Source organism: Mesoplodon bidens (assembly GCF_964165515.1).
Source record: "Mesoplodon bidens genome assembly, contig: HAP1_SCAFFOLD_436, whole genome shotgun sequence".
In the NCBI taxonomy this organism is placed as follows: Eukaryota; Metazoa; Chordata; class Mammalia; order Artiodactyla; family Ziphiidae; genus Mesoplodon; species Mesoplodon bidens.
The window spans coordinates 202973-219399 of record NW_027671396.1 but is presented as its reverse complement, the minus strand read 5'-3'; positions in this window follow the sequence as shown (position 1 = coordinate 219399).

Sequence of the window (16427 nt, the reverse complement as noted above, 5' to 3'; positions counted from 1 at the left end):
GCACGCTGCGGGGCCGCAGCCACCGGGCGGTGGGCGCCCGAGTGGCCGGGGCCCCCAGGCGGGTGTGGCCATCGTGTCCACAGCCAGCGTCCCCGAGGCCGTGCTCGGGCCCTGATCACTCGGTGAAGCTGCGCCGGGACAGCGCGGCCGACTTCTTCCCGCGCTCTGAGGACCTGTGCGCGCTGCAGGACTTGGTGCCTCTGCCCTCCGTGCGTGCTTCCCTGCAGGACGCCCCGCTGGACTTAAGGCTGACCGCCTCCGCGGGGTGCACTGGGTGCCGCTCCTGAGCACCCGCTGCCCCTGATCTGTATCCAGAGCTTCTTCCAGCCACGGCTTGTCGAGACAGGTTTGTACTTCCCGCTTCCAGGGACCCTCGTGTTGGCGCTGAGAAGCGGGGTTTTCGATGGTGCAAGGTGGAGGGTGGGCACTAGAAGCAGTGCCCAGTGCCCGGATGTGCGTGCACTAGATGGGGCGTGCGGCCTAGGACTCCTGCCAGCTCGGTGACCCCGGCCGAGTGCCTTAAGGCTTCTAGGTCTCAGTGTTCTCATCTGTAGCGTGGGCTTAACAGGTCCCAGTCTCTGTGGTGGTTACAAGGATGCACTGTGTTAATGCTTCTAGACTCTACAAAGTAGAACACTTAGCACAGTTTGGAGCATCGTTAATTGTTGCACAGATGTTACCTGGTCTATTGAATGACTTTGCCTGGTACACACCAACGCGATTAGGAAATGGATATATCCCAGCTTCATTTCCTTTCCATTGAAACAGGGTTCAGGAAAAAAAAATTTTTTTTTCAATAATCGTATCATATAGTGCAAAGATCACCGGTGTGAAGGCAGCTTAGGGTTTGAATTCCAGGGCTTATGCTGTCTGTGGCGTGGGCAGGTTTCTTTTGGACTACACTCCCCACACTTGTAAAATGACATTAATAACCTCTCTTTCTGTGGGTTCTTAGAATTAAGTTAGCAGGTTATGTGTGTAAAGTAGCCTGGCACTTGAATGAGTTGTCAGAACCAAGGGCTGCTGGAGACGATGCTTCTGCCCTAGGTAATCTCCCCTTCTACTGGGCGTCAGGTAAACACAAGCACAGTAGTCAGTGCTCTGGAAGAAGTGAGTTCTGGTGCTACAGAGCACAGAATCTTTTTTTAAAATTTAATTATTATTTTATATTGGAGGTTAGTTGATGTACAATATTGTGTTAGTTTTGGGTGTACAGCAAAGTGATTTAGTTATTCATGTATCCATTCTTTTTCAGATTCTTTTCCCGTAGAGTTTGTTACAGGATATGGAGTAGAGTTCCCTGTGCTATGCAGTAGATCCTTGTGGATTATCTGTTTTATATAGAGTCGTGTGTCTATGTTAATGCCAAACTCCTAATGTCTCCCTCCCCCCGATCTTTCCCCTTTGCAGAGCACAGAATCTTGGAAGGGAAAGTTCACGGTAGGCTTCTTGGAGGAGGTGCCATCCTTTCTAAGGATATGTAGAAGCTCCTGGGGTGGCAGGAGAGAGCAGTGTGTGTTGAAGTTTGAGAAATATAAGAAAATATGGCAAAACTAATGTACAGGACTGGAACTCAGGGTTTGGGAAAGAAATGAGAGTTGATACTGGAAAGTTAGTGGGGCCCAAGAGAAGGGGGCCTTGTTTGTCCTTTCAGAAGTTTGGGTGTTTATCCTGCAGGCTGTGGGAAACACCAAAGAAGAGTGAGATGGACTTGTGGTTTAGAGGCTCACTCGGACCTCCATGTGGAAGGCAGTTGATTTGGTGCAGGCTGAGTTGTAATCTGAGGGTCCCACTTAAGTTATAAAAGGTGGGACTGGATTTTGCAGATCTGAGAGAGAATGGGTGAGGTCTGGTGACCAGTTAGAAAAGGAAGGGCAGCAAGCGTGGGTGACAGTTTACAGCTGCATCTTTTTTGAGAGATACAGAGCACAGTAGAAAGGGATTGGGGGTGGCAAGAGGATCTTACTTCATCTTCAGTGCTTTAGAGGGGCCTGGTAGACGGGTCTGGACCCAAGGTACAGATCTGGGCTTTTTGGGAGGACAGGTCTTTGAAAGCTTGGTAGAGCCTTAGGTTACCCACAAGAAGATCCAAAGAATCATAGGTCTGAGAGATTTTTAAGTGGGTATATTTGAGGATGTTTATAAGCTGTGAGAAAGTAACCAGCAGAGTAAGGGTGTGAAGATGTAGGAGAGGAAATGATTGTTCATTTGTTTTCAGAAAGCTGAATACTCATCGTGTGCCTGGACCTTTTCCAGGATCTGGGGTTCACACCCTCTGTTATCTCTTCTGCAAGGATGGTTCAACTCATCCCCTGGTGAAGAGAAGTCAGATTATTCTTTGCATCCCATTCAGGTATAAGAACTGTTCTGTACCTCGGAAGGGACTTTACTTAACCAGAGTAACAAATTAGAAATCAAAAGAAATTAGAGCTGGAAGGGACCTTAAAGGCCACTGTACTTAATTTTGCCTAATATTTTACATTGAATGTAAGAAAAATTTATTGTAGAGCCCATTCTCTTCAGAGTTCCTTCACTGAACTTTCTTTATGTCTTGCATCCAGTGGGTCTATCTTGTAAATTTTGGCCTCCTCCTAAATTTGCTTCTTCATCCATATTACATTTGGCCCAGACTATGGCAGAAACTCCTGGGTGGTTCACGGCCCCTGGATTCAGTTCCTCTAAGTTCATCCGCCTGCTCGGGTTAAGTGATCTTCTAACATAAAAAGATGTGCTTAAAATAATGCTGCTAATGGCTTGCCCACACAGAGTTACTGCATAGTAGCCGCCCAGCGTGTGCTCTGCACGGAGGCGTGTAGTCTGAACTGTGTTCGGCCAAGCCTCATAGGGCTCTTTGCCCTGAGGAAGGGGAGCTTTTTGTGATCACTCCCTTTATCTAGTCGGTCCTTCAGCAGCGGGGAGCCTTTTTCTAATCAGCAGAGGCACCCTTACTCAGCCAGTGGTAGCCCCAGGTCTCACCACCTGTGGGATACAAGCCATGCTTTCTCCCAGGCTTGCTTGGGCCAACATCTCTTTCATTTCTGTCTCTTCTCACACTTGGACCCCTGGCCTTTAGTCATCCCCACCTGCAGTATTTACAGTGCCCATCAGGAGTCAGGCTTGAGTGTCTTTTCACAGATGTTCCCTCTGCAGTTAATGCACCTCCTACTCCAACTCTGCATAGCCTCATCTTTCTAGATTCTGCTTCAGGGTTATCATGAAGCCATCACTTCGATATAACATTCTGCCTCCAAAGGAACCTCTGTGCATAAAGGTTATGTTTCTTTAGCTCATGTGATTGAAATTTTGAGTTTACACATGTCCCTCCTTAATGAAGGCTTTAAGGGCAGGAGTTGTTTCTAATCCTTAGCACAGAGCAGATGCTTTTTTTAAAAATGCTTTTTAATGATAGAATGTGTGTTTTAAATCACTTATTTTACAATAATTTTGCTTTAGCTTCTGGCAGAAATAAAGTTTACAGAAGTCGTGTTCCTGTGAAAAGAAATAAAGATGTGACCTTCCAATTGTGTAAAGCTCTTAAACGCTGTGTAAGTGCATCGGGTGCGCTAAGGAACGTGGAGCTAAGTGGGCTAGTTGTGAGAGAGAGAGGCTTAACTATGTTAACAAAGGTAAGCCTTCATTGTGTCCTGCCAACATTTGATAGTTGCTTTTGGGCAAACTAAAGCCATAAAATTTTAAACTGTTCCTCGCCATTAAAGTGATTGAATATTGGGCCACTTTGGTGCACCTGTGTCTTGCGAATTGTCCAGTTGGAGATGGAGGTTTAGAAAGTGAGTTTCAGTCTTGTTTAAGACTCTTCCCATCAGACTGGGCTCGTGATTTCCTACACACCATGTTACTTCCTGTCTACCTTTTCTTGGTGTTGTTCATGCCTGGATTGTCTCCTGTACCTGCTCAAACCTTGGTCCATTCTCATTTGTACCATGAAATTTTGTCATTCTGGATACTGTCAGAACTAATTTTACTTAACTTTGTGTTAAGCCACAAACCACACATTTTGTATATTCTGTGTTTTGTGTTTGTCTATATTTTTATGGTTTCTCTTCAAGAAATATTATGGGAAGGGAAATAGCAAGATGTAAAGAGCAAAAAGGTCATCATTCTCTTTAAATTGTTAGAACATCTATCTGCAATCATAATTAGGATGCACTGTGGTATGTGTTAAAATAGTAAATACATGTAACGTCCCGTAGGTGCAGCACACTCAGTGGTGTTGGTGAGGGTGTGTCATGGAAGTAATCACAAAGCAGGTGACTGTTAGTTTGGGTCCTGAAACATTAGTGTGCCTTCCCTGTGTCCAGTAGTGGTCTGGAGGGGTCAGGAAGCCTGCTTTTCAATTTGAGGGAACAGAGGGTTTGCTCTGTTGCTCTAGTATACTGCATAGCAGCTAATAAAATACTGGGTTTATAGTTGACGTTTAAATCACTGATTGATCATTAAGATTGGGATGTATCTTTGGAAATGAAAATAGGAAGAACCTTATGCTTTTTCTTTTTTTCTTTTTTTCCCTATATCTGAAAAGGTATGTAGTACTTTGCTGAGTGGTTGGGAATAAAGTTTGCAGTATTCAGTGTATTCACTTTTAGTATCTAAATAGAATTAAACTGTTGCTGTAAACTGGAATAGCACTTTGTTACTGACAAGTTTTAGAATGCATCTGTTCGTCAATGACCTGTTTGGGAAGATTGTAGTTAATGATTTTGAGAATGTGGCTATAAACCTCCAATTGACTCAAGAAAAGCAAATAAGTCAAGACTGACAAATGTATAGGCTCTTCATCTTATTGTGTATGTGTGTTTTTTTTCCTTTTAGTTATTTGTCAAGGTATAAAGAATTCTATCACACTTAAGACAAGTAAACTTCACGGGGTGTATTCTGACATGGCAGGGAGCAGATCACATGGCCTAGATCTTAAAGGTGATTTTATGTTTAAACTTTCATGAAAACATATGTGATTGAAACACATTAATATATTGATACAGAGGGCAGTTAATTTTTGCCTTTATTTATTTTTTTTTTTTTGCAGTACTGTTGTGGCCTCTCCCGTCACGGAGCACAGGCTCCAGACGCACAGGCTCAGCAGCCATGGCTCACGGGCCTAGCCCCTCCGTGGCATGTGGGATCTTCCCGGACCGGGGCACGAACCCGTGTCCCCTGCATCGGCAGGCGGACTCTCAACCACTGCGCCACCAGGGAAGCCCTAATTTTTGTCCTTTGATACATGTGAGTGCAGCTTTCATTTTGCTGAAAGAATATGACCACTTTTCAGTTTGGGATTCTACCATTTAATAAAGATAGTCCACTTAATTTTAGAAATAAGAGATTTAATATATAATACCTAATATTACTTTTATGTATTTTTTTACTGAAAACATTTATTGTAATACTGTGAAGAAACTATGCCGTTATAGTCTTCAAGACTTAAATGAATCAAGTGTTTATTAGCTGCTGTAGTTTTTAAACTAATAAAAATCAGTACATCAGCAATTTGTAAATACAGTTTTTAAAATAATACCTTAAAACTTTACAGTGGTTATTATGACTGTATTTAGGCCTAAAGTTATTTAATAATTTGATATGAAGGCTTTTTAATAGTTTGATGATGCAGCTCAGGGATAGGTAAACTCTGGCTGGTAGGCCAGATGCAGCCCGTTGCCTGGTTTTGTAAAGGAAGTTTTTTTGGAACATAGTCGCACCCATTGTTTACATGGTAGTTATGGCTACTTTCACCCTACGCCAGTGGGGCAGAGTAGTTGCAACAGAAACTGTATAGCCCACAAATGTGGAAATGTTTAAATTTAGATTTTAAAAATTGAAAAATTCTTTGAGCCTATACAGGGCAAGTCCATTGACCCCTGAGGTAGAAAACAGTCAAGAACTTGGGTGCCGAAGCCAAGTGGCCTAGGTTCAAATTCCCTTTCTCCCATTTCATAGCTAGTGACCATGGGCAAATCACTTAACCTCTATGCCTCATTATGAGGTGTAAATGCACTCATTTGTATAAATAGTGCCTGGCACATACTAAGCACTGTGTAAGTGATTGCTGTTGTTTCTCCTTGGAGCTTTGATAAGTTATTGTTAATAGAAAAATGACACTAATGATTTTCCTTTTAGAGTAACAAAGGCACTTTGAGTCTTTTATTTTTTCAAGAATGTAATAAGACTTTTTTCATTTACAGTCAGTGTTCCCTGTTACCAAAATTTACTTTATGAATATAAAGAACTGAACGTCTTTAAGACAGTACTTTTGCTTAAATGTCAAACCATTATTTTTCCAAGGCACATCAAACTGGCTGTGCATAGTCCAGGCCTCTAAAGCTTGTGTGCATACCCTAGGTAGCATGTGAGATATACATTTTGTAAATATAGTTTTTAAAATAATGCTTGAGACTTCCCTGGCGGTCCAGCAGTTAACACTATGTGCTCCCAATGCCGGGGGCTTGGGTTCGATCCCTGCTCGAGGAACTAGATCCCACGTGCCTGCCATAACTAAGAGCCCACATGCCCCAACTAAACTATCCGGCATGCTGCAACTAAAGACCTGGCACAGCCAAACAAACAAATAAATAAATATTTATAAAATATAAGTAAAATAAAATAATGCCTTAGGAGTTAGGAAAAGAAAATATTAGAACATTTTTACCTTTGTATTATTTTAAAAAATCTGTGTAGTTTATCATGTACATAAATTATATGTATGGAACTTTGTGTATATAATTTGATAATAAATAAGATGCATATTAAAAAGTTTTCTTATGGTTTGCCCAGTCAGGTGTTTGGAGACCACTGGAGGACAGAATGATGAAATTTAGAGCCTCAGCAATGATAGAATTTAGAACCAATTCCCTGACTTAGAAGATAAGGAAAATAATTCATAGACTGTAATTGAGTTGTCCAACTTTACGTAAGTGTTCAGAAACAGTCTATCCAGTGGCTAGAATCTAATCACTGACCGAGTAGAATCTGGGTCACTGGACTCGTAAACCAGAAGTGACTGTTGAGTTTCTCAGGTTGATGCTCCTGGCATATATGCTTGATATGTGTGTGTGTGTAAATCTCTGACATAATAAGCCATACTCAGTAGGCACACCCTGTTTCCTTATTCAGGCATCTTAATTTCATCCCATTAAATCTTTGACATATCAGACTACCAGAAAGCATGAAGAAACCTGGGCTGAGAGTCTTCGTTCCAGGAGACCTGATCTTGACTGTATGGCTGGTTTGAGGCGCATCACTCTGAACTGCACCACGCTCATTGGTGACCTGGGTGCAAGTGCTTTGGCAGAATCTCTTAGTGAGGATTTATGGCTTAGAGGTAAATTCTAAAATTGAAAGTACTGAATTTTTAATATGAAATATGCTTAGCTTTTGGCATGATACTATTGTGATAGGATTTTTTTAAGCCTCATTTTACTGATAGCTTTTATTTTGCTTTTAAACTTTCTCTAAGAGTTGCATATATCCTTTATAGAAAATACAGAGTAACAAGAGAACAATTACCTATAATTTTAATACCCAGACATAATCACTGTTCATTTTGGTGTATATACTTTCAGTCTTTTTTTTTCTACAAATATATTTGTACACTTAGGGATTACAAAAATAGAATTGTAGTATACTTGCTATTTCATATTCCTGCTTTTTTCACTTAATGATGTATCATGTAGTATTGCGTCGTATTGATGTCCCATAGTTTAATCAATTCTTTGCAATTCGATTTAGACAGTTTGCTTTTCCCTGTCAGAAACAATGTGAATATGTTGTATATACATCTCTGTGTCCATCGGGATTACTTCTGTAGAATAAGGTACTACAAGTGGAATGACTAAGTGTGACATACTTTTAAGACTTTTGATACACATGGCCAAATTACCACCCAGAAATGCTATGCCAATTTATAGTCTACCACAACAGTAGATGTGAAGCCTGCCTCTCACAAACAGTGGCTTGTAGCACTTGTAAAAAAATGTAAAACTACAAAAATGAGTACCTCTCCATTTTCTATGCAAGTGGGATTACTCCAAATTTTATAACTTTTTTCAATTAATTTAGTATGAGCATTTTAGCAAGTCAGTAAATTTGCATCTCCTGCATCATTTTTTGTGATTGTTCAGTATTTCATTATATGAATATGCCACAGTGCACGTAGCTTATCCACTCTTGTATATAAGCTTTGTCCAGTTTTTCAGTTACAAATAGTACTCTGATATATATCCTTACCTATATCTCTGACTATTTCTTTTGGTTAAATTCTTAGAAAGAGAGTTGTTGGATCAAAAGGGTATAGACATGATTTAAAGGCTTTTCTTACAGAATCTTGGCTTAATCTGATAGGAAAATAACTACATTTTGTTTTATTTTGTATTCATTTGATTTACTGGTGAGGTTTACTGGCTGTTTGTATTTGGCTATTTGGTTAATTATACCCTGTGTCCATTCTCCTGTAGTGAGAGTTTGTAAGGGTTGTATCATATCCTGTCAGATCCGTATGTCTTACTTGCTATTTCTGTGTGTCATGGGGGTGTTGAAAGACTCCAGTTATTTTAATGTGATGGTCCACACCACACTTAAAAAAAAAGACTCATCATAGTTTCCTTTCATGTAATATTTTTTTAATACCTGTGCTTTGGTGATGATCCCTTTGGTTTAAATGAGTAGGTTGTTCAGCCCCAGAACTACTAGAATTCATGTTCAGTGTTTCTGGTTTTTGTCTGACTTTTTATGGAGAGAGTTCTTGACCATCATACTTTCATGATAGGTTTTTACTATGTATTCTCTATTCACACATTGTTTGAATTTGTTATTATTTGTATCCTCTTAGACTTGTCCTTTTTTCCTCTAAAACTAACAGTTATTACATTTCTTCTATTTTGTTTTCCCCTTTTAGCTAGTTTCAAGTGTGATTTGGAGCTGAAGATCATGATCAAAAGAATGCAGTGCATTTCTGAGCTCCACCAGGTTTTGCTTGTGAGGTTTACATGCCTCTGCCGCCCTTGCTAATTATGAACTGAGATTCATTTTGTGATGCTTTTTGCTCATACATTATATAGAGTTATTCTTCAGTTCTGTAATTGTAAAATATGTTGGATGATTTATTGATACTAAAGCCAGGGTTATCATTGCACATTCAAGAAGAGGTTTTTAAATTGGATCATGCATTATGTGTGTGCATATACGTTTCTGTTTTTTTCCATACCCAAAATTACAAACCTGCCATGACTTGTCTTGTGCAGGACTCTTCCACACGTGAGAAAATGAGAGTTGTCTATATGTTAAATCTGTAGAGTTAGGAAGTGACCTTTGTCTTTCATCAAAAGCACTTGACCTGCAACAGTGTGGCCTCACCAGTGAAGGAGCAAAGGCTTTACTAAAGGCCCTTGAAACCAACAGAACTCTGCTCGTTCTGGATATAAGAAAAAATCCACTTGTTGGTATGTGGTCACTTTTTTGAAATTGATAAACACGTAGCAAAACAAAAAGAATTTGTTCACGTATTGACAGTTTTGTAAAATTGAATGTGTTTAGCTTTCCTCATCACACACAGTTGGCCCTTGAACAACGTGGGGTTAGGGGTGCCGACCCCTACGCAGTTGAAAATCTGAGTATAAGTTTATAGTCAGTGGTTCCACATCTGTGGATTCAACCAACCTTGGATCGTGTAGGACGATAGTACATATTTATTGAAAAATATGCGTGTGTCAGTGGACCCGCGAGGTTCAAACCCATGTTGTTCAAGCTTCAACTGTACTTTTCTAGTGTTGCACTTCCCTTATGTTTTTAGCAGATAATGTACTAATTAAAGTGAATTTTACTTGTAAATTGTTCTTATCCCTACTCTGAATAGAGGTGAACCTAGATACTAAGCCTGCTTCCACCAAGAGCATTGTTTCTTTCCTGTGCAACCTCTGAATTCTTGCCAGGAGCACTTTATTCATTTGTCAGAATCACAAGCAATTTTTTAAATATCTTCTGTGTGCCAGATATGGGTTTAGGCACTAGGGATAAAGCAGTGAACCAGACAGACAAAAGTCTTGCCCTCGTGGAGCTTACATTCTAGTGAAGGAGTTCAGATAGAAATGAGTAAACAGATAAGTAATATAATTTTAGAGAGTAGGAAGTGCAAAAATATCTTAAAGTAAGGAGAGTGAGGGAGTTCAGATAGAAATGAGTAAACAGATAAGTAATATAATTTTAGAGGGTAGGAAGTGCAAAAATATCTTAAAGTAAGGAGAGTGAGGGAGAGCAGGTAGGACTCCATTGGATAGGTTTGTTAGGGGACAGCTTCACTGGAGAAGTGGCATTTGAACAGAGACCTGAATGAAGAGAGGAGCAAGCCATGGAAGAACTGGAGTAAGCACATTCCAGGACAAGGAGGCAATGAGTATGCAGGCATGTAGGTGGGTGGGGTATTTAAGGAAAAGCAAGGAGGCCAACATGGCCAGAGTACCGAGTGAAGAAGAGTGTCGTATGACATGAGGTCAAGGAGCTAGCCAGGGGTCTGCTCTTGTAAAGTCTTGAAGGCCAGCGTAAAGATGTGGATTATTCTAAATGAGTAGAGGGGTTTGAACTGGAAAAAGGCATGATCCAAATAGTATCTCAATAAGGTGACCTGGTATAGAGAATGGACTTGGGAGGATAAAGAAGAGAAACAGGGAGACCAGTTAGGAGACTGTCACAGTGCTCCAAATAAGAGATGTTTATGGCCTAGGTTAGGTTGGAAGTTTGGAGCAAGTGAAAAGTGGTTGAATTCAGGTTGTGTTTTGAGGGTGTAGCTATCAAGACCTGCAGATAGATTAGATGTGGGGTATGAAGGAAATAGTAACAAGGAGACAAGTCGTTGATGATTATGTGTGCAACTGGGTGGTATCACTTAGAAGAAGGGGGCTGATGGGAGGAGCAGCTTTTGAGGGACTATCAGGACTTTGGTTTGTTATCTTGGATGCCCTTTAGGTATCTAAGCGTCTGGATGGTACTCAGACTGTACTTTCTATCCAAAGGTATCTAAAGCCACTTTAGATGCAAAATGTTTAAAGCTGACCTTTGCTGCTGCCAAAATAGTAGCCACTGGGGGCAGTCTGCAAGATGGCATCTTAGGTTTTTGAGGAAGAAATTAGAATACACAAAGGGGGAAATAAGTGTATAATTACATAATGTAGATTTCATATTTAATTTTATGGGAAAAGCAATAATTAGTTGGCTTTTGGTTTTAAATGGAAATAGCCACTCATTGGGAAATAATTACTCTAATTTCAATTTATTTTACTTTAAATCATTCTGTGCTGAAAGCAGTTACCAAAAAAGGTCTCCAGAATGGAAGGAGTGCCAAGTCAGAGGTATATAACATGTTTTAATTCTCTCGGAAGAATTTCTCTTTAATGGCTTGTTTTTCTTTCCTTCTTAAAAGAAAATTATCAAGGTACTTTCTGCCATCTTAAAACTAAGTTTTTAGTCAAATGAAATGGCTTTTCTGTTTTTGAAAATGTTGTGTGATGCTTTAATTTAGCTTCCCAGAAATGCAGATTGAAGACCTTTTATTAACTTAAAATAACTTAATTTCTAATGAAGATCAAACCCTCCTAAATTACCTGTAACTTAAATGGCATATTTATCATTTCTCTCTCAGTACCAATGGATAACTTCTCCATCGGTGAAGGAACCATCCAAAGCTTCTAGACAGAAAAAGAGAACTATAATTTTGGAAAGTGGTCGAAAAGGAAAAGCTACTATTAGAATTGGTAACTTTTTTTTTTTTTTTTTTTTTTTTGCGGTACGCAGGCCTCTTACTGTTGTGGAGCACAGGCTCCGGATGCACAGGCTCAGCGGCCATGGCTCACCAGCCCAGCAGCTCCGCGGCATGTGGGATCCTCCCGGACCGGGGCACAAACCCGTGTCCCCTGCATCGGCAGGCGGACTCTCAACCACTGCGCCACCATGGAGGCCCTCTTTCTTTTTTTTAATGCTACTAGAATTTATACCCCTTATATTTTCTGGTGTGCTAAAATTAAAACAGCTTTAATGGTTATTCCTTAACAGTTAATTACTTCCTTAACGGTTAGCTGTTAATATTATTTGTGGTTCTTATGGAACGTACCTAGGATGTTCCTGACACATAGTGTTTAATATTTATTAGATATTAATTTTAATATGATAAAGCTCTTGAAGTGACAAAATCCATATCCAGATACGAGGTCACCTTTTCTCCCTTTCATGTGGGGTCCAGGCCTTAGGAAAGAGGGAAGCATGTGATGTGTCTGTTGACAACCCCAAAATAAAATAAAGTAGGCAGAGCCCTTGGCACTTTACAGATATGAATACCTTTTATTGTCATCAGAACCCTGTGAACAGACAGTGTTTTACAGCAGTGCAGACAGGTTAGGGTCAGGTGCAGTGGGGAAGTGGGATCAGGCAGGATAAGAACATGGGGAGATTGGTGGGGGGGGCTGTTTCCAGAGCCTTTACTAAGGAAACAACAAAAATCACAGATGATAATGACTGTTTTTTCAAAATGCAGGAATCAGTGGAAAAACTAGAAATGATCATGTTCAGAATTGTGATCAGTTGTGTCTAAGTATGTAGAAGTCAGTTACTTTCCCATCAGCCAGAAATAACACTGAAAAACAAGGAAAGATCCCATTTGCAATAGTCACAAAAATTAGTAAATATCTAGAAGCCAGTTCAGTGTTCTCCTGAAAAAGTTAGTGCAAAAGGATAGATGAAACATTTTAAACATATATGTTAACATTAATAAAATGTAATGTTAACATACGATCTATTAACATATAAAGCCACTGGCAGAGGGAAACAGAGATCGGAAGAGAAGTCCAGAAACAGGTCCCTGTTTACTTGAGAGTTGTATTTTAACTTAGACAATTTTACAGTCTAACTTGACTTTTTGTCTAATTGATTGATTGAAGCATTGATAATTCATTTAAACAGAAATTAGATATTTGCATCATAGCATACACAACTTCTAGTCAGTCGAAAAGATGCAAAGGCAACTAGATGCAAGAAGCAAATATAAAATACAGGAGAGAATTTCTGTGTAAGTGTAGGGAGTACAGAAGCCTTCCTAAGTAAGCCATAAAACTCAGAAGCCATAAAGTAAAAGATATTTAATTCCATGAAAATTTAAAACTTTTCTACAGTTCAAGACGTAAACAAAACAAAATGACAGACACCAAAGTTGGGTAGTGTATTAACATATAAAGGTTACTGTTGATATAGAGAAGAACCCACAAATAAATGAAAAAGGATAAGCAAATTTTAAAAAGGCAGGGGGTGGTTTCTACCTGTATGAGCAAACAACTCAGAAGAAACACAGCTGGCTACTAGACAGTTGAAGAGGGGCCAACTTCTTTAGGAAATGCAGATTAAAACCATGGGATTTTCTTCCCCTCTGATGGGCAGAAATTCTAAAGACTGATAACATCTGGTGTAGACGAGGGAACAAACACACTTTGCCTATGTTAAGTATAATAAATGTGTTCAATTTTGGAGCGAGGTTTGCAGCGTCCATCAAAGTTCAAAACTCCCTTGCTCTTTGACCAAAGACTTTGACTTCTAGGCACCTGCCCTCTGCCAGTACTCTGCCTTGCACAGAAGTGTGCATAAAATCAGGCACCCGCAAGTCCAATGAGGGATACTTACATAATGGGGAAAATGTAGAGACAACCCGGATGTCCTTCAGGAGGGGTCTGATGAAGGAAATGAGGATCCATCCGTGGTATGGAGTAACGTGTGTGTGGAGAACGGGGAAGGTCTGTGAGCAAACTGGGAAGATGACCTGATATGTCATGAGGTCAAAAGGAAAAAGAGCAGGTGTAGAAAAGGACATTTCTATGATTCCACTTAGAAACCCACAGTGTTTGTATTTGTAAATACTATATATGTATATATGTACATACGGAAACACGCATATATACACGTATACACATTTGTGTATCTGATCCTGAGAATGCACAAAAGACTGTTATTGGCAGCCACCTCTATGGAAGGGAATAGATCTTTATATTTTTACTCTAGTTTTCCTAATTGTGTGCAAATTTAGAGTTAATTTTTTATTTAAAAGTTAGGCAGTCAGGAGAGGCCTAGTGACTGTTTTGTGGGCTTCTCTCACCTCAGGATGCAGTCTTCGTGCCCTTCTTGTTTCTGGTTTGTCTTTTGGAGCAGACACCACTGAAACGAGCATCTTGTCATCACTTGCCAGCTGCCTGCGGTTTTCTTGCGCCCTACTAACCGTCACCACCTTTGTGAGATGCTGTTTCGCGCTGAGGTGGTGCCTTTCCCCTCACACACACCCCTCTGGTACCTTGGGAAGTCCAGGGGTTTCTCAGTGGGCATTCTAGAATACTCATCCCAGAGATGCAGTGGGTTTTTCAGCCACATGCATTTGGGGAAAACTCTGTTCCTGTATGAATTATCCTCTTGGGAGTTCACGATTCACCGGAGCTCTTGAGACGCTCTAGGAAGTTGAGTCAAGAAACACGTGTAGCCCTGTTAATTCAGGATTTCCTAAATTTCTATGACTGACTGTGGCACCGCTTTTCCAGTCACAACCATCCTTATCAGCTTCCGTCCTAGACTCCCTGGGGAGTGCTGCTCAGACTGTCCTGGAAGCTTTGTAGTCCCAGGATTACCTGCTGCTTCCACACCCACCCGGCCCCCTGCTAGCGCTCTGTCAGCCTGGCACCTTCTCCCTGCCCCCAACTCATTCGACCACAGGCCCTGCCCCTGCTGTGGGATTTAGTGATAACTCCTGGGAGCGGTGGCCCAGCACAGCCCACGGCAGTGCTCGGTGTGGCTCACAGGGTTTAAAACACACAATTTGAGCCCTTACTGGAACATGGGAAGATGATTTAAATCCAGATGTCTTATTTCATAATCCCCGTGTCTCTGAAAGTGGGAGAAACAGACTGGGAGGGCCGTATGTTTCAAGTAAAAGGGAGACTGTTTCTCTGTGGAAGTAAAGAACGGGCCCTCACAGTTAACAGGTAACGTAGGGGGTTTGTGCTGAGTCTGTCATGTTCGGCCTGTTATACTCATTTATATGACTGTTGGGTCCTTATTGGCATTTTCATTTACTGTCCATGCTTGAAACTCCCCAGTGTCCCTGTCTTGATCACGAGCCCTAATTCTGTTGACCTAGAAAGTTCTTTGTGGGAGCTTTCTAGCAGGCCTCTCCCCCAGTGTCCCCACCCTCCAGCCCCTGTGTCATAGTGCTTTTTCTACAACGCAGAACTCCTTGTTGTGCAGACCTGATTGCTCCTCATGCTCCAGGATCCGATGGATCCAGTTCCCAGGAGAGCGTGTCTGCAGGGCCCTCTGCGGTCTGCAGTCCTGCCCCCAGCCAGACACCCAGCGCCCCAGGTGCTGCAGAGAACTTGCTGAGGTCCCCTGTGCCTTGGCAGAGACAGCTCTCTGCCAGATGCCCTTCCTTCGTCTCCCCGTGTCCTGACCCTTCTCACCTCCCTTCCGCTGAAACCTTCAACCTGCCCTTGGGCAGAGGTACTTGCTCAGTTCTGTGCTTCCACAGCGCTTATCCTGTGGAATCTGAATTCCCTCCACAGCCGTCTTGCTAGGTTGGGAGCAGCTGATTCCCCTTCATCTTTTTCTTCCTTCCCTCAGCCCCACAGCAGGGACACTCTCAGGCACCGTGCAAATTTAATCTTCAATTTCTAGTTGTTATGACATTGTTGCTGTCAGGATACCACCTACGTTCACAGTAGGATGGGTAAATGTGTGGGGGACGACTGTAAATACAGATTCTTTGTAAATCCAGGTTCTTAATTCTTCCCCCTTTTAATATTTTTTCCCCTTAAATCACGTGTCCTTTTTGCTGCTCCAGCTCTATAATTGGACTGTCACCTGGGGAGCCTGAGGCAGCAGAATATCAAAGAGGGTAGACACTACATTTTTAATGTCAACGTCAACCAGGATACCTACTACCTGTGCAAAGGGGGGCCCAGAATTCAGGCTCAAAGCCTGTTACCAGATACTTGGTTTCCCTGCTTGCGTCTCTTCTGTCTGTCGACGTGCACTTGACTCCTATTAACTTTAACAGGAATTATGTGTGTGCCCTGAGGGCCGAGCATAGCTTTTAATGGGGGCTTCCTCACACTGCTTTTCTTTGCTGTTTACTTTTAATGAATCCCACCCTGTAGAAGTGGAAGAATAAAATAGGATGTGCTTGAGAAAATTGAGAGAGTTATGACATATTTTCCTTGTAATCCAGAATAGCATGTCAGCTCTTCTTCTGTTTGTCTCCTTTGGTTGTCAGCGGAAGATAATTTTGGCTTGCTCACTCTCCAAATCAGAAACTGAAGTCCAATACTAACGTATCCTAGATGAAACTTGACCCATTCATTTTTGAGAGTCTGTATGATCCCTGTGCAAGGTGCGGAGAATGAAAA